Source organism: Artibeus jamaicensis, unplaced genomic scaffold (genome assembly GCF_021234435.1).
Source record: "Artibeus jamaicensis isolate MK-2021 breed Jamaican fruit bat unplaced genomic scaffold, CSHL_Jam_final scaffold_584, whole genome shotgun sequence".
Lineage (NCBI taxonomy): Eukaryota > Metazoa > Chordata > Mammalia > Chiroptera > Phyllostomidae > Artibeus > Artibeus jamaicensis.
Window position 1 is genome coordinate 1,909,140 of NW_026522048.1, and position 16,608 is coordinate 1,925,747.

General features: G+C 37.7%; 1 protein-coding gene across 2 annotated transcripts in view; it reads left to right on the forward strand.

Annotated features, from left to right (window-relative positions):
* The window catches only part of POC1B (POC1 centriolar protein B), a 107,420-nt gene that overhangs the window by 85,922 nt on the left and 4,890 nt on the right, over window positions 1-16,608 (forward strand). The gene's annotated exons all lie outside the window — the stretch shown is intronic.

Sequence of the window (16,608 nt, forward strand, 5' to 3'; positions counted from 1 at the left end):
GTAGCAATTAGTTCTGGTGTGTGCAGGCATTATTTTCTTTGTGGAATAGATGATAACATCAGTTTCCATCAGATTTGGTTACCATGTGATTTTTATAAAGTGAGGTCTATTTTCCATTAGCTTTTATTTTTAAACTAAGCTAACTTTTTTTCTTTCCTTTTTGGGTAGATATCCTCAATTTATTGAGGATAGATTTATTGGTAGATATCCTCAACTTATTGTATTGGGCTATAAATCTTGTAGGAAAGGTTCAAAAACAAACCCATAATATTTAGGTGGGTTTTTTTTTCTGGTGATTTGAGGCAATTTTATGGCGATGTGCCTATTTTAAGAACCCACAGCTATCTCCTCCAACTGTTCTTTGTCTCTTGACATTATTATTCCTCAAAGCACAAGTACCCACAGTCCCAGGGGATCCAGTTCTTCCGTGCTCACAGCCCCCAGACTCAGGTCCCAGCTCTTCTTCGGGAGTGATTCTGTAACACAGGGCTGTTACAGTGGCCCCTGGGCAGGACTTCCAGAGACCTTCACGGTTCGCTTGAACGGTTTATTCTCTTTGAAACTTCATGTTTAGTAAAATTAGTCTATGCCTTCATTCTCTACGGCTGACATTATATGTAAAATAAATTCATTTTAAATGACTTCTAGCATTAGACAAAGTACCATGCTGAGTATATGTTATCCTAAATCCAGAAATATGCATGTTGGGGATAATAATAACTTAATGACATTTCAGGATATAAAAATTTAAATAATTATTTTAAACAGAACTGGAAATATATTATTGCAGTAAAGTGAAGACAGTTGTGTGCTTTGGAAAATCTGTTGAAAAGTTCAATTTAACTAAAAAATGTTCTCTTCCAGATTTGTACTTTTAGAAGATTCTGTGTTCTTTTTTTAAATCTCATTGTGTTTTTTTTCCATTACCATGTATCCTGCTGATACCCCCTCCCCCTGCAATCCCCACACTGTGGTCCATGTCCACGAGTCCTTTTTCCTCTTTGCTCCATCCCACCACCCCTGGCATGTCATCCTGCTCTCCATCTGTGAGTCTGTCCCCATTTTCCTTGTTACACAGTTTTCTCCAAGATATGATATTATTATTTTAGTCAAGTGTTAAGTTTTAGTTCTACTGTGTGCTATGACTATTTTTATGTATTTATTAGTTAAGGAAAATTACATTCATGGATTTGTGTTTGTTTAGTTTTAGTTTTTTGCTTTGGCTCTCATTCCAGGCAGTGCTCTTGGCAACAATGCTGCTGCTTCTGCCTGCAGCGTGGGGTTTTTTAGCAAATAATTTCTTTCATCAAATTGCCCGGCACAACTTATTTTTTGCAAATGTTTTAGCTGTGGTATCCAGCCCTTAACTTATATAATTTTTTCTACAGTATATTAGTCAAAATTCTTGTCCTAAACATAGAAGTATGTACTTCACAAGAATTCTGGCAATGAATTTGGAATGGAAAAATATCAGAATATACTGAAAGTCTTTGTCTTTTCCTCCTGCCTCTACCCCTCCTGGTGCCATTTCTCACACCAGAGTGGGAGCACTTGGATCCGACCATGATTACTAGGATTCGCTCTTTCCCCTCTTCTTCTTATCTCCCTGGCACAGGGGGAGCTGCAGTGCTGGTGGGCTGGGCATGGAGACTCTGGCCAACCACCTTGTTAGAGTAGAAGGGCCAGTGCATATGGAATCAGTTTTTCTCTGACCGTAATTCTACAGACCACAAATGAGTGACTCCTGGCAGGAGTAGAAAATCTCTCAGAGTGCTACCCGCAGATGAACTCAATTTCTGTAGAAGCCGAGCACGGGTGGTGAACCTTGTGCTAGCACATGGAAGGAAGTGATTCAGCCTAAGTCAGGGGCTGGCTCAACAGACATGGTTCATTCATTTCTCAAATGCAAATGTGTCGGGCCCTAGGTAGAAGCAGGGGATTGGGCGGGGGGGAATATGTGTATAGGTTATAATGGTAAACTAAAGCCATCATGGAGATTTACATGGTACAGTAAGAGTGAATTTGAGGCATTTGACAAAATTGGAAGTGTGGGTGAAGTGCAGTTAGAGAAAGTATTTTTCTGAAAAAGACATTTGAACTAAGATCTAAAACCTTGCTCTTCAAAATGTGGTCCATGAATGGTTTGTTTGGGCATCACCTGAGAGCTTATTAGAGATGCAGAGTCTCGGGTGCTACCCCAGACCTAGTGAGTCAGGCTCTGCATTTTAATGACATCACCAGGGAATTTGTGTGCACACTGAAGTCTGGGGAGTGCTGACCTGACGTCTCAGTAGGAGTTGAGGTGAGAGGATGAGGAGTGCTGCAGGGTCCTAGGCAGAGGGAGCTGCATGTGCAAAGACTGTGTCTTCCAGGGGACATGGTGTGCTCTCGGGACCCAGAAAAGGTCTGGAGCCCAGGGATGTGGGTGAGGAGAGAATATGGCATTACAGAAACCAAGAAAGGGGTGTTTCAAGAGGATGGGAGGATGGGAATAGTTAACATTACTGAGAACCAAGAGAAAGGTGCAAAAAGGATGAATTTAGCAAAGATTTTTGGTTACCTACTAAAGAGATTTTTTGATGAACTAATGCAGGTGTAAGCCAGTATGAAATGGGTTGAACAGTGAGTGGAGGGGGAGAGGTGCCAAAATAAGTTATTATTTGTTTTATTCAGTACATTTGCTGAGTATCTTTATATGCCAAGCAATTATAATGTATACAGATGAAAGACGAAGCCAAATAATAGTGATATGTGCATAAGTTGCTATTGGAGTACATCAGTGGAGTAGTTAAATAAGGAGTGTACGTGTGTGTGCATGTATGTGTACATGAGAAAATTAGGGCAGGGTATAGGAAATTTGATCAGAAGTAGCTGCTTCTTTAAGAAGATGCCTGATAATGTGCAAAACAAGGACAGAGCTTAGCATGGGCAAAGGCAAGAAAGCTTGAGAGGGGATGGTGAGTTCAGGGGGCCTCGGACATTTCTAGTAGGCTGCAGCATTAAGTGGGATTGAGGCAGGAGGGAAGGGAAGATGAGCCAGGAGGGAAGAGATGACAGTGGATCATGAATGATTTCGAATGCTATTTGAAGGTGTTTTGATTCACCTTGAGAATTTTTGGAGAAGCAGTGAAGGATTTTAGGCACAAGAGTGACAAGAGAAAATCTGAGTTTCAGAGCAGTTACTCTGGAAATGTGATGAGGGGCGCGGGGTTAGAGGGAGGTGAGACCAGAGGCATGGGCAATCAGGAGGCAGCTATAGTAGTGATCTAGATAGAAGTGAGGAGTGCCTGACCTGCAGTAGCAGTAGCACAGGAAACGTAGAGGAGACCAATCCACGAGATGCTGAAGAGAAAGTATAAAAAGTTCTGTTTACTGAGTGGACATGGGAGGAGAGAGAGGAGTCTAAAATATCTCCCAAATCGGGGGCTTCTGAATAGATAATGGCACTGTTTATCTATATGAAAGAGGTAGAGCTTTAGGTATGGAACATCCAGTCCAGAAATAAAGATTTGAGAAACTTTAATTGATCAATCAAGCCATGAGTTTCCACAAGATGATCTCTAAACTGCAGTTCATTGTAAATGTAGTAATGATTATGATAAACAGATGATCTACATTAATCTCATATCTTTCATCAGGTTTAGAAGATTGTACATTTGAAAAATGCTGGGTACTTGGTAAATACTGTGATTGAAACATGAAGCAAATAAGAGTGGGTACATTTAGCCCTAGATGGTGTGACTCAGTGGGTTGGAGCATTGCCCTATAAACTGAAAGGTTGTGTGTTCGTTCAGTCCCCAGTCCGGGCATCTATGGAGACAACCAATGGATGTTTATCTCGTCTCCGCCTCCCTCTCTCTCTAATAGCAATGAAAAAATGTCCTGTGAGGATTAAAAACCATTTTTCAGTGATTACATTAATGTCTATACGTAGCAGACATAGTGTTATGCATCTTTAAGAACTTCCTGCTTACTTGTGTGTGTGTTTAGATAAATTACCATGATTCTTAATCACTCGTTTTATAAAACTATTAATCCAGTTCTCACTCCCTTTGACTCACAGTATCTGTTGAATTTTATGGCAGTATTTGAACATTATTTCTCCTGGACTACATGGTAATTGGTTTAAAAAAACAATCTTTATAAACACAATCATTATTTTTATTGTCTTTGGTTTCTGAGTTTCTTTAATCAGCAAAATAAAGAGGAAAAAAACCTACATTTTTTTTGCCCACAAAAATGTAGGAAAGGAAAATATAGTGTCACTATCAAATAGTATACATTTATCATAGTATCTTATTTTCAGTTATTTATAATTAAATCTCTGTTACTGACTTTGTACTTATAAGCTATTCTTCTTGGAGATTCTATGCCATAATTTTTCAAATGTCCAGCTATATAATCTTTATCAAGGGGTTGAATAGTTTAGGTGAGATTCATAGATTTAAGTGCTTGGTATTAGATTGGCATCCTATATGATTATTAGAATACCATTTTTCATCCATGAAAATGATGGGACCAGAATTTTTAAGTAGTTATTGGGTCTTTGTCAATGAAGTACTTTTAAAATATATATACATTTATATACATTTTTCACTCAGTTGCCTGAAAACAGGAACCTGTTTTGAATGCGTTCAACAGTTATTCTCATTTTAAATATATAGTCAGCATATATATATTCATGTACTAGTTAACATTTATTTAATATGGCTGATTTATTTATTTATTGAACTGCCACTTGCCCTTAAATAGCTTAGTATTTAATTTGAAAAATCAGACATAGGTGGGGAGATTTTTTTTAATTCTTGGAATATTATGAATAGAGAAATATCTAATTCAACACATTTTATTAATTACTTTGAGTGCCTTACACATAGGAGTTGCTCGGCATGTTCAACCCACTGTCCAACGGAAGGTGCGCTTTGGCTTCTGCATTCCAGAAAGATGCAGTTTATATCTCGGTGGCCTTGGAGTAGGACACAATATGATGATACTGATGATGATGATAGGTAATTGAATACAACTATAGATCGAACGCTTTACCTACATTCCTATGACAACCTTATAGTGTAGCTTAGAATTATTTTCTTCATTTTATAGATGAGGAAATTAAACTTAGACAAGTAATTTATCCAAGGCACACAGTTAATACAAGCAAGAGATAAGATTAAACTCACGTCACGTGACTTGAGGCGCCTTTCATATTACCACCATGTTATATAATGGCATAAATAATTGTGTGATATCACAAATAGCAGAAAAGCAATGAAAAATTGATAATTGCCTTAAGAAGCAAAATTGAATTTTTATACAGATTTAAGTGTGGCAAAGTACTTGGGGAGGATGAGAAAAGACTTTATTATTTTGAAAATGCAAATTAAAGTCAACTAATATAATGTACACTGTGTATACTGAATTCAAATAGAAAGCTTTCACTGTTTTATGAATGATTTAATGAATAATAAATAGAAGGGTGGTTGTCAGTATGCAGCTATGGATAGACATTACTGTTATAATCACAGTTATTAATCTTACTAGAATATTCACATTATTCTAGATGGTGATTAGAACAATAAATATATATGCCCTCTAAAAGATGTTCCGTAAGCATGTTAGTTTTCTGAATGTAGCTTTGTTAAATGATTGATTGAATTTTTGCCTTAAAATAGCTTCCTCATATCATTAAAGCAAATACAATAAGGAAGCTAAAATCTTATTCATGTAAGCAAAGCATGATTTACTTCGTGTGTATAATTTAAAAGAATTATCTCATGACTTTTAACATTCAGCTTACTTCATTTGAATTTGGCATTTGAAGAGTTTTGAGCAACAGAAAATAGGGTCTGTAAGAAAGGCTAAAGAATGGTATTATTTATCTCAGAGAATAAAAAAGCCCAGGAAATATTTTTTTCCGAAATGTTAACTATAATACTTATGATTCTATGATAATTATATGTTTCACAAAAAGATCAAGGATAGTTATTTGAAGACATAATTTGACTAGTTGATTGGATTGGCTTTCTGTGTGTTTACCTGGCTATGACACTGAAGTAGTGGTGGTGTGTGCTTTGGAAGCACATATACTAAAATTTATGATACAGAGAATTCTAGAGGGGACTCCATGTGAGGAAAACATGAAATTTATAAAATATTTCATGGTTTTTGGTTTCATATTTGTAGATAGGGAAGCTCAATGTCATAAAGATATTTGTTTTCTCCAAATAAATCTACAGATTTGAGGCATTTCCACTAACATCCCAGAATGAATTTTAATCAAAACAAAAGGGTTAATTCTAAAGCTTATATGGTAGCAAAGCAAAGGGCCAAAAACAGCCAGGACAATTTTTAAGAAATTTGAAGGTTGATGACTATTAAACCCTAAATGTGAGAGCGGAGCAGGGATGCACAAAGAGTCCACGATAGAGAGCGTGTGAGCAGGCCCACAGATGCGGGGGGGCGGTGTGGGGGGGCCTGGCTTTGCAGACCCATGGGCTGTGCATTGCTGAATGAGCCATTCAGAAACTGTTGCTGGGACAGTATTCCAGCTCTGTGGAAAAAATAAAATTACTTTCTTGCTTTTACCCACAAGTAAAATCAATACCGGGTTAAAAACTTAAATAAGAAAAACAATACTTCTAAAGTTCTAAAAGAACATATTTGTGTTTTCTGATAAGCAAAGATTGCTTAAAAATGTGAAATGTACAAATAATAAGTTTAAAAATTGAACTACCTTTAAAACAAAAACTTACAGTAATAAAAAATAAAATAGACATGAGGACAAACCATAGAGCAGGAGATGTATTACGAAGTAATGGTATCCAGAATATGGAAATAATGCTTAATATAAATTGGAAAAAAGAGAAGTAGACCAATGAATAAGTGGACAAAAGATTTAAACAGATGGTTTACAGAGTTATCAATATTTATGTAAAATATGCTCAAGCTACCAGAAATCAAGGAAATACACAATGGAATTAAAACCATGAGATGTCATTTCCTGTCCATAATTTTGTTAAAATTTAAAATGTCTAACAATCAAATGTTGACTTTGTAGAAAAAGGGAGGTTTTCTTTTACTTATAGAAGAACAAGTCGATTCTACCATTTTGTACACTATCTAATATAACTGTGACTCAACAGCTATTCCACTCTAAGGAAACTCTCATATCTGTAGGTGGGAGATACAAGAATGCTTTTAATAGCATTCAGTAGTGCTTAACAGCAGGGACACATAAGTTGTGGAATAGTCAGTCAATGGAATACTATTTGGCAGTGAAAATAAATGAACTAGAATTACCTGCATCACTATAGACGAGTGTAAAAGTGTTGATTAACAAGAACAATAACAAAAAAGATCTAATATAATACTGTTTTATGTGAAGGTGAAAGCATGTAAAAACAATACTTCTGTTTAGGAGTAGCTACTTGTGTGGTGAAAGTAAAGGGACACAGACCGGGGTGGTAGGCACCATGTTTAAGATGGTGGTGTCCTGTGCAAGGGGAAGAATAGGAGATGGATCAGGAAAGGGTATACTTTCTATCTTAGGGTGAGGAAGTGGGTTGCTTTATTATGTTTTATACCTTTTCACTGAATTTTTAAAAGTATAGTCGAAACAAATCAGTTATTAGATTTTATTTTTATTTTTTTAAAGATTTTATTTATTTATCTTTAGAGGGGAAAGGAAGGAGAGAGGGAGAGAAATATCAATGTGTGGTTGCCTCTTGTGCGTCCCCTACTGGGGAACTGGCCTACAACCCAGGCCTGTGCCCTGACTGGGAATCGAACCGCAATACTCTGGTTCATAGGCCCACGCTCAGTCCACTGAGCTACACCAGCCAGGGCTTAGTTATTATTAAATCTTTTTTTAAAAAGGGGTTACTGATCCATTCAAGATGGTGTGTGTTGGAGTGTGGCTGTTTCTTATTCACTCATGTTACTAATCTCACTTGGTTGCTATTGTGTGTGCAAAGAAGGGGCAGCTTTCTGAGAGGGACGCGGACGGCCCTGTGGAGACACGTGTGGGTAAAAGCAAACCAAATGTTGTTCTCCGAGTTGAACTTTCATTTTTCCCTGTACTCACTTGAATACAAATATTATTTTAAAAATATATCAGTATATAATATAAATTATTACCTGCCTCAGAATTTAGACGCGCACGCACACACACCTTTTTTGAACAAAGAGTGAAGTACAAGTATAAATCGTGGTTTATTTCCACCCTAGTCATTTCACCATGTTGCATAAGTTATTCTTGATGAATTCTACACGAGAGATAATAAGAATGAATCCCTTATTCTATAGCCCTTTGAAGTGTAACAACAGATTCACAAAAGAAGTAATGGCTACTTGTTTTTCCTTTTGAATTTACAGAACATTTTGTTATATTTGTCTAGACTGTGGAGGAATAACATATACCTGTAACATCTTTAACTTAATATTAACGCAAAAGAGAGAACACTAATTCTATTTCACTGATTACCTATTCTCAGCCCGCCTCTTAGTCCTGAGTAATTCCGGTCAGAACTTTATCACTAATTGAGATTTGTCCAATGAAGTAGACTATTGCGGACTCAGCATAGGGCATTAGGAGACAGATCTTCTTTTGAGGAATTTATAGTTTATGTTTGCTTAATTGAATAATAAGTGAAGCACAGAAAGGCATCTTTGTACAGATTTTATTTGTCCTTGTTGTATCCTATCCACTTATGGCTTTGAAATTAATAAGCTTCTGAAAGATAAGAATAAAGATTAAAGACAAAGATGGACAGTAGATTTGTGACCTCCTGTCTTTTTCCAAGGGGACTGAATTAATCATTTAGCTATTCTTGTTAATAGCTGCATAGGAGTGTGTTTTTCAGGTCTCTGACAAAAATGAAATTTCCAGTTAGTTTGAAGAAGAATAATCAAAGCTTTCTGTAAAACCTTACCCCTGCAGCCTGAAGGCTCTCTCTTTGAAAAAAAAGATGCATGTTTTCTCCCAAGGGGCAAACAGAAGACTTTCTTGGTTCAGCAAACTTGGTTTGGGAGACACAAGTTTCACGTGACATTCTCAGATTTTATCCTAGAAAACTTTTAAATGAATCAGGCTTGATCAAATGAGTATGTTCTTACAATGTAGCAATATACACGATAGAGATGTGATTGTCTCCTTCAAGATCTACAGCCTTTTGTTCCTAAGAGTTTTAGAACTGGAGATTAATCCTGTGCTGTGGGCCTGTGACAGCCCGACATGGGTGACTCTGTAGCTCTTTTTTCTGTGTCCCTGATTGGTCCATCCACTTCCTGGTTAACACTGGCTTTTGATCTCAAGGAAAGACCCAAAGATAGAGCAAGATTCTGAGTCACTTCCAAAACACAGACATCCTCCTTCTGTCAAGATTTTCAGATGAACTCGGTGACTGTCTGAGTCCTTCGTTCTGATGGTAAACTCAGTGTAAAACCTCCCACTCCTGGCCACCACTTCCTCTAGTCCTCCAATTTTTGTAATTCATCAACCCAGAAAGGCTTCCAATTCATTGAGCTTCCTGCCTTTTCACTGCCCACCTCTTTTGTCTGTGTCTCTCTCCCTCTGTGGCTTAGATTCTCTAGTTCATTAGTACAGCCATACTTTTGCCCTTTCTTTTGCTGTTGTAAAACTTCAGTCTGGTTAAATCTATTTCTCTGCCTAGTCTATGCCTACGCCCAAATGACTGAATTTGACTACACAACCGTGCTGACTGATGTCATCTTACATTTATTTACACAAGGCACTCTGCACTGCCTGGCCAGCCCATTTGCCTATTGCGGTAGCAGTCCTTGCCTCACCGTCTTGTGACATCAGTGCTGTCTTTCTACTCTCCCTTTCCCATCAGCACACATCTGTGCTGTATTTCCCATCCTTAAGAAAGGGAGCTTCGTTTGAGCCCTCATCCCTTCCTAGCTCCTCTAATGCTCCGCTCCCCTCTATAACCAAATCCCCCCACAGAGATGTCTATATTCAGTCCTCAGTCAGTTTCCACTTTTCTAATTAACCTCAATTAAGCCTTTGTCCCCACCATTCTACTCATGCTGAGGTCCCAGTGATTCATCTAAATCAGCCTTTCTGTAGTACTTGGGCCTCAGGAATATTCCTTGAAACTTTTCTCACGTGGCTCTTGGGCTACTTCCCCTCCTATCTTGTAAGCACTAGCCACTTTTCCTACTCCTTCTCGTCCTGCCTTCTAAAGTGTCCGCAGCTCTTCTCTTGTCTGGCATAGATCCATGGCTGTAAATGTTTATATGCCGAGCACCCCAACTCCAACAGAACAGAAACTCCTGTACTTGGGACCTTTCCAGACCTTGCCTTATGTACCTCTTCATCTGGCTATCCATTTGTGTTTTTTGTAAAACCTAATGCATACATTCTGGTAACTCTCTACAACCTCACCACTGAAATCTCAAATCATGTATTTCCAAATGCACTCATGACTTTGCCCCTTGAAGCCTAAATAGGCATCTCACATTTAATGTGGCCAAAACTTATTCTCTATCTCCCATTAAAAAACACATCCTCAGTGGACCTACATCTTAATGTAATGTCTTAACCAGATTTAGTTTTCTTTATAACCTTTGTCAGTACCCGACATTACACCACATATGTATATATTTATTTTTCTACTCATTCACTAGAGTCTAACCTTATGTCAGCAGGATCTCTTTGTTTATTCATTCCTTGTAGTAGGCAGAATAATGGCCCCATAAAGATGTCCATGTCATCATCCCCCAGAATCTCTGCATGCTTCCTTATATGGCAAAAGGGACTTTGCACACGTAATAAAGTTAAGGGCCTTGAGGTAGGAAGATTATCCTGGAATATCCAGGTGGACCCAATGCGATTACAAGTGTCCTGATAGGGGAAAATAAGGAATAGAGGAACTAGGACAATGGAAACAAAGATTGAAGCGATACAGCCATGAGCCAAGGAGTGTGGACAGCCTCTGAAAGCTGGAAGAGGTGAGGAACAAATTGCCTCCTAGAGCCTCCAGAAGGAGCACGTCTCTGTCAGCACCTTAATTTTAGCCATAAAACCTATTTTGGATTTCTCACCTTCAGAACTTCAATATAATACATTTGTGGTGTTTGAAGCCATTAGACTTGGATTTTGTTGCAGCAGAAGTAAGAAACTAATACACTCCAGTGCCTTGGGCACCTAGAATTTTTCTGGCATGTAGATGCTTATTGTTTGAAGAGTGCTATGTCTTCGTTACTTTAAATTCCATATGGAGGTTAGTGAAGTTTCTAATCCCTATCTTAAATGTTATTAAAAATAAATGATCCATTTTTCCTTTGAAAAATTATGTTTGCTTTTATTTTTGTCTAGGCAAAAATATTTTTTGTTATACTAGTCTACTTCAGACAGGCAATTTATAAGTCTCAGTGTGTGCAGTGACTTAGAAATCTCAGAATGTCAGGAATGGAAAGGACTTTAAAGGGCATTCTGTTGAATTTCTTGATCTAATGTTTGTGTATTTCTCACAATATCCCTGACAAGTGAATATCCCAAGTCTATTTTAGAGCCTTCGATGCTGGGAAATTCACTTTAGCTGGAGGGGTCAAGACCACTTCTGGATAGACTTCTGACTTTTGTCTGTTTTGTTCCCCGCTTACAGAAATAAACCAAAACTGGAAATGTTAGTTATAAGCCAACACTGACTTATTTAAACCCATTTATTAAAGATACATCAGAAATTTAAGTCACTGATTATCTTTACATGTGAAATGCCTACTTTCGCATTCACATGTGTCAGAAAATCCTTACATTCTTCCATCAGAAACCATCAAGTATGCTTTTAGGGGGTGAAAACCAAGAAGTGATTCCCAATGATAAACCTTCCATTGCTCCCCCATTGCGCCTCCATGGGGGCATTTAAGACAGTAATTTTAAATAGAAAACAATACTGGTTTCACCATGGGTTTATACTTCTCTCCAAATACTGTCAAATTATTAACATTTATATTTTTGTGAATGGCTCAGCTGATGTAGAACGGTGAATTAAATTCAGTTCAACAAACGTTGAGCCCTTTGGCTCATGCCCTGTAAGATAACAGAGTGGGCCTTATAATCTAATAAGAAACATAGACATGGAAGCACAAATATAACAAGGAGTTACAAGTGCTCTACCAGTGGCATGAACAAAGACTTCAGAGAGGAAAGTGGCAACAGTGATTAGTTCTGACACGCCAGCCCAGACAGTGGGAGGTGGGAAGGGGAGTAGGAGGAGAAGACAGAAAGAAAGTAAATGCAATTTATGAACTCACATGTAATTGAGCAGCACAGTGTCTTGAATGGTCCATTGTTAATTATATAAATAGTAATAGTTTACCTGTGTGGATCTTGATTACATTGTTGAATGGTTAATGTCCTAATAAAAATGTGCTTTCAAATGCCACAATTTTCACTTCCTTTTTGCTTTTAAAGGAATTACCTTTTTAAAAAATATTTATTTAGTTCTAGACAGAGGGGAAGGGAGGGAGAAAGAGAGGGAGAGAAACATCAATGTTTGGTTGACTCTTGCATGCCGCATGCACCACACCAGGGAACTTGGCTCGCAACCCAGGCATGTGCCCCGACTGGGAATTGAACTGGTGACCCTTTGGTTCACAGGTCAGTGCTCAATCCACTGAGCCACACTAGCCGGGCAATTTCCACTTTCTCATGGTGCATTAAAAGAATTTATTCTCTAATGTAAGTGACATATGAAAAATTATACATTAAAAGTAACCATGTCATTTATAAAACCTGTCAAGAGTCATTTGTCCACAGAATATGACAGGTTTTATACCTAACTCTTAGGATTATCAGAGTTGTTTGCATCAGTCAGCTCTGTATTTTTATACTATTTTATATGTTCAGATGGAAAATGAAGCTTTTTAACCTCTAAAGATAAGAATTTCTCCACCACTTAGATTCATTCCTGCATTTGGGGAAGCTCCATCTGTGAGATGTCAGCCATGGCTTACCTAAGAAGAACTGAGGGGTGGTAACTGCCTCGGCACCCTTTGGGGAGAAGTGGTCCCTGGAGAACTCCTAAGTTTCATGAAAGAAGCAACCACATTTGACTTGTTCTTTGCTGTAGCTGTAAAGCCTGCCATTGGAGGCTTTGTTGAATAAATCAATGAATGAATTATTGTTACCCCACTGCCCTTCACATGTCAGCAGTAAAAGTAACAGATAAGGGAGCATGGTCTGATTTCCTCCTCTTAAGGTCTACTGAAGCATTTGTTCTTTTCCACAGTCTCTCAGTCATTTGTCTGCTTGTGTTTCTTATTCAGTCAGCAGTTCATGCAGCATGCCAGGCACTGCCAGGGATCTCAGCCTTGCTCAGGGAGTCCTCCAGAGTAGGCGTCATGTCTTGTTCACATTTAATACTGGTAAATGCGTCGTATGATGTTGGTATTCAGTAAGCATTCACCCCAAAAATGAATATTAGCAACTTGGAAATAGGAGAGGACCTCACTGAACTGGGAGTGGGAGGTACCGAAGCCTCATTTGCTAGACTCTTAATAATAGTCCAGAATCTTAAATATATTTTTCCCTTCTCAGTCATTTTGTGTTGTTGTTTTTTATGAATGAGTGCATTGAAACTTCCCTAAGTTCTGCATCTCACTCTTTCCCTGTACAAACAGGATGCAAAGACAGGGCTGGTTGGTGAGAAAGAATCTCTGAATATCTAGACTCCCAAACCTTTGAGAGACAGAAAGACAGATGTGTCAGTCAGCTAATGTTGTGGGATGGAGATCCAGCACTTCCTCGCTCTGCCCCGACCTGTCCCCTTTTTACATCTCCACATGTCATTATACCTGTTGCTGGTCACAACAAGAAGTCCTTCACTAAGGTGTATTGAAACTTAGACTGTGATCTTAAATCTTTTCTCTGCCTGATGGCCCTTTCTTCACTAAACACCTGGTATGCAAGCCCCCAAGTTCAGTAACTGATCTGTTCATTAGGTTCTAGCCTTTCTAGAAATGACAAATTGATTGAAAATTTAAAAAAATACAAACTTCTGTGATGCATATAGTTGGATTTTTGTTGGTTTTCTTAATAGTTTTAGTGAGATACAATTCACATAACACAAAATTGACCCTTTTAAAATGTGCAATTCAATGGTTTTTAGTACATTCACAAAACTGTGTAACCATCACCACTATCTAATTTTCGAGTATTTCATCACTCCAAAAAGAATTTTAGAACCTTTTTATCACCCCTATACCCATTACCAGTCTCTCCTTATTGTTTTCTCTCTCCAGCCCCTGTAACTGCTCATCTCAGTCTGTCTTCCTGTATGTGGCTATTCTGACCATTTCATGTGCATGGAATCACACCACATGTGGCTTTTGTGTATGGCTTCTATAAGTCAGCCTAATCTTTTCAAGATTCATCCATGTGATAGCATGTATCTGTACTTCAGTCCTCTTTGTGAGTAACTAATGTCCATTGTACAGACACCACATTTTGCTTACCCATTTATGATCACAGCTTTGGGATACACATGGTTGTTTGCATTTTCTGGGCTATTATGAATAATGCTGCTATGACATGCACGTACAAGTTCTGCATGGGCGTACGTTTTCATTTCTCTTGGGCACATACCAAGGCTTAGCATTGCAAGATCATCTGGTAATTCTATTTTTAACATTTTGAGGAACTACCAAACCGCACCATCATAGTCCCACCAGCAGTGTATTAGTGTTGCAGTTTCTCTACAGCTTTACCATTCTGTTCTTTTTATTTTAGTCATCCTACTAAGTATGCATTGTATCTCATTGGAATTTTAGTTTGCATTTTCCTAATGATGATGAGCATCTTTTTATGTGCTGTTGGCCATTTGTGTAACTTTTTTGGAAAAGTGTCTATTCAGATCATTTGGCCATTATTTAATTGGGTTATTTATCTTTTTATCTTTGAATTGTGTTCTTTATATGTTCTTCATGCAAGTCTCTAATAAAATATATAATTTTGCAAATATTCTCCCATTCTATGGGAGAATATGCAAATATTCTCCCAAAAAATTGGGATATTTTCCCAATTTTCTTGGTATATTTTGAAGCATGAAAGTTTTTAATTTTGATAAAGTCTAAATTATTTATTTGTTTGTTTATTTGTTTGTTTGTTTTTGCCATGTGTGCTTTCAGTGTTATGTAGAAGAAGCCACTGTCTAATCCAGGATCTGAAAAATTTACTTTTGTGTTTTCTTTCAAGGTTTTTACAGTTTTCTTTTTTTTAAGATTATTTATTTATCATTATTTTTATTTTTAGAGAAAGAGGAAGGAAGGGAGAAAGAGAGGGAGAGAAACGTCAATGTATGGTTGCTTCTCATGCACCCCCTACTGGGGACCTGGCCCACAGGGGGTGTGCCCTGACTGGGGATCAAACCAGCAACCATCCGGTTTGCAGGCCAACACTCAATCCACTGAGGTGTACCAGGGCAGATTTTTACAGTTTTCTTACATAAAAGTCTATGATCCATTTGAGTTAATTTTGTATGCCATGTGAGGTAGTGGCCCAAATCCATTCTTTTGAATTAAGGTATCCAGTTTCCCCAGCACCATTTATTGAAAAGATGTGCTTTTCCTGTTAAATTGTCAGAGCAACTCTGTCAAAAATCAAACGACTATAAGTGGAAGGGTTTATTTCCAGACTTTGCATTCTGTTCATTGATCTGTATGTCTGTCTTTACGCCAGGGCCACACTGTCCTGACTACTTCAGTTTTGTAAGTTTTGAAATTAGGAAGTGTGAGCTCTCCAGCTTTGTTCTTCAGGACTGTTCTGGGTCATCTGGGTTCCTGGTATTTTCCTGTGAATTTTTAGATCACCTTGTCAATTTCTTTGAGAAAAGACAGCTGGGATTTTGATAGGGAGGGGATCAAATCCATATATATTAATTGGGGGAGTATCGCAGTCTTAACAATATACAGGCTTGTGGTTCATGAGCATAGGATATAGGTCTTTCCATGTATTTAGATCTTCAGTGTCTTTCAATGGTGGTGTGTAGTTTTCAGTGTACAGGTCTTATGCTTCTTTTGTTAAATTTATTTCTAAGTATTTTATTCTTTCTGATGCTATTGTAAGTGGAATTCTTAACTTTATTTTCAAAATGTCCACTGCCATATATGTGGGGATTTTTGTTTGATTATTATTTCATTATGGTAAAATATACATAACATAAAACTTAGCATTTTAATTATTATTAAGTGTACAGTTCCCTGGCATCATCTAAGTATTCACAATGGTGTGTAACCATTCCCAGTATCTATTTTAAGAACTTTTTCATCATTCCAAATAGAAACTCTGTACCCATTAAGCAATGGGTACCTCACTCTGTGTTCCCCTCCTCCCAGCTCATAGTACTTTCTACTTTCTGCCTCTGAATTTGCCTACTTTAGGTACCATGTGTATGGAGAATTATACAGTATTTTCTTTGGGCTTATTTCACCTAGTGTAATGTTTTCAGGGTTCATCCATGTTGTAGCATGTATCAGAATGCTACTTATTTTTATGGCTAAGTAAGAGTCCATTGTTTATACATTTTCTTTATATTTTTATCTGTCGATGGATCTTGGGTCATTCCCAGCTTTTGGTTGTTTTGAGTA